The following is a 2,694-nucleotide window of genomic DNA, read 5'->3' as shown; positions in this document are numbered from 1 at the left end:
TATTCAAGTTTCACCAGCCGATTTCACGGTACAGTCAACTCATCCAATATGAATGGATTCGGAAAGAATTATTTTTTCTTTTAAGGTTTTTCCCTGGAATAATTGAGTAAATATATTTCTGTTCTTTATGGTATTTTCACATATTTTCAACAGACTTTTCATACAGTGTTATTTGTAAGGGATGTTCCGATAAGAGTGCATTATAATAATTGATAATTATTGAAAAAAAATAATAATTTCAAAAAGCATCTCACCAAAAATTCCTTCGGGCCGGATTTGAACCAGCGACCTATGGATATCTAACTTCGTAAATCCTCTACAGTCCACCGCTCTACCAACTGAGCTACCGAAGGTTACTTGCTTTGATGTTGGTACGCTATTTGAATCAATGAATTTTAACGAAACTTCCAGGACCGGCGTTAGGGGTGAAACGGTGAAAGATGTGTTGAGGTTGTATTTGGATTCATCGCATTGGACAAAACGTGCAGTGTGCAGTAGCCTTATTTGAAAAGTAATAGTATAACAGTAATGTATATTAACTATAAAATGGAATTTCAAAACAATTCATAAAAAAATTCACTCGTGTGCATGGCTAGATATAAGATATAAATTTGATAATGCCCCAAACGATATATTTAAGATATTGCCGATATGGGCCCCTTTAAAAGTCCAGATATGTTAGCATAGAAATGCTACATAACATGGCCTATTAGAAATTTACGGAGATTTGTTCTGAAAATTTGGGTACTGGGGTTTGCGCTTCTGATCTATCTGACTTAAATATCTTCAATGTTGCGACGTTGCCGCTTATACGAAGAAATACTACAAACTTCGTTATTTCAAATGGGTCACCCTATTTACTATAACTTTTTTCGCTTCTTTATTCCCATCTGAGAATTTTTGTCTTATCCTTCCCTATCCCTATCCCTGATAATTTCGAAGATATTAACGATTTTCCACAAAAAATTGCCAAAAAATAGGCATAGAGAAAACATCTCAGATTTTAGGAAGCTTAACCTCGGGTTTCATAAAGCGTGATCAGGGAATCAACGCTTGATTGAAGAATAGTCAATTTGTTTTCAATCGATAATTCAGTCATGATCATTCAAAATATCATTCTCGAATCAAATTATGATGCTTATACGCCCATTAAATTATTCTCAATTGCTACTTCTTCAGTATATTCAGAAATGAAAAGGTTTCAGCGATTTCGTTTTAGAAATCAAGTGACTGCCCAAATCGTTGATCGCACAATCAAAGTTTTATGAAACCCGATGTAAATGTTCGAAATAGGTCGCCGAGATCCCGAGGATGAGTTTCGTGTGGAGAAAACTTTTTTCTTGATATACAGGATGTTCCAAACTTCTTCATCTTGTCACTCGAAACAAAAACGGCAAAAAATTGTTTTTTTTTTCAAATGGAACTCCCTGTTTTTTATGTGATATTTTAAGAGAAAATCAAAATACGTATCTGACTATGTCTCATATGTTCCTGTAATGCTAAAGTATAGGGGACGATTTTTACACGGAACACTTTATCGCCTAGGTAAAGACTTAGTCATTCATAAAGTATACGAGCATCGGACCATACCCCCTCCACTCAGATATCACATTTTGCACCTATCAGTCGAGAGCTACAGTGGCGTGACTCCCGATACAACAGACAAGTAATTAAAAGGTGATTGTGTCAATTATGCAATGACAGTACTTATAGTTCGTCTTTTTCTATCGTTTCGTTTTTGATATTGCCTGCCAACCTGTGGAGTAGGACGCAGAAAACAGACGATTGAAAATAGAACGAAATTGCCAACTTGTCGCCGTGCGGCGTTGCCATATTTTCCTAGACACTTCTCCTATATCCGCAATAAAACAGTCAAGGTTGGAAGTATAAATGATGTACCTAATCCATTCCGGAGATGAGTTGTACGATGTTTTTATGTTCGAATCAATCGTAATATCTTTACACCAATATTTCAAGATTTATTCGACACTTTTCGTCTTAATAAAAGTAATTTGATTGTGATGCAGGTATTAGAGAACTCTGAATTTGTTCCCAATGTTATGGAACATATTTCTGATTTTGATAAGTCAATTTGTTATACTATACCTAGTTAAAAAAACAGTAAGAAATGTCTGCTTAAGTTTTAGTTATTTTGCATGTTCGCAAGTTAACTACAACTAACCTACTTAGCCTTTCGGGAACTGCGAGCATGTAGATCTTTTGTTCTCTACCCTACTCATTCATAAGAACCCAAGGAGGTCGTCAATGGTGTTGATAAAACTGACAACATCCTTAGGGGTCTTAGCCGTTACCTCATGAGTATCCAGGACCGGTTTCCCCATATGAGTGGTTCTCAGGTCCACCAGCTCTGGATAGGTACTTGCATACCATGTGTTCAGCTGTTTCTGCTTCTGATCCACAGAGCATACAAATCTCATCTGCTGACTTACCCATACGGTGCAAATAATATTTGTACCGCCTGTCAGCAGTCCCACCATCACCCGAAGCTCAGCTCGTGACAGTTCTAGCAGTTTTCTGGTGCAGGTAGGTGAAATCATCACGAATTTCTTTGACTGAGTAAGTCCAGGAGTGTTTCTCCAGAGGATTAATCAGTTGTTCAACAATTGTTGGACCGCTGCCTTCTATTGGTACTTCGTGGATGAAGTACCTAATATGATTAGTACATTTTCTATG

At 36.8% G+C, this 2,694-nt stretch overlaps 1 non-coding gene across 1 annotated transcript; it reads right to left on the bottom strand.

Moving 5' to 3' along the window:
• Nucleotides 1-261: 261 nt before the first annotated feature.
• On the bottom strand, nt 262-353 carry Trnay-gua. The gene is given in 2 exon segments: nt 262-297; nt 317-353. It is a non-coding gene; the product is annotated as a tRNA-Tyr (tRNA).
• Between the last annotated feature and the right edge of the window lie 2,341 nt (nt 354-2,694).

Source organism: Coccinella septempunctata, chromosome 7 (assembly GCF_907165205.1).
Source record: "Coccinella septempunctata chromosome 7, icCocSept1.1, whole genome shotgun sequence".
NCBI classification, from domain to species: domain Eukaryota; kingdom Metazoa; phylum Arthropoda; class Insecta; order Coleoptera; family Coccinellidae; genus Coccinella; species Coccinella septempunctata.
The sequence above is the reverse complement of the archived record's forward strand: the minus strand, read 5'-3'. Positions and strand labels throughout refer to the sequence as shown.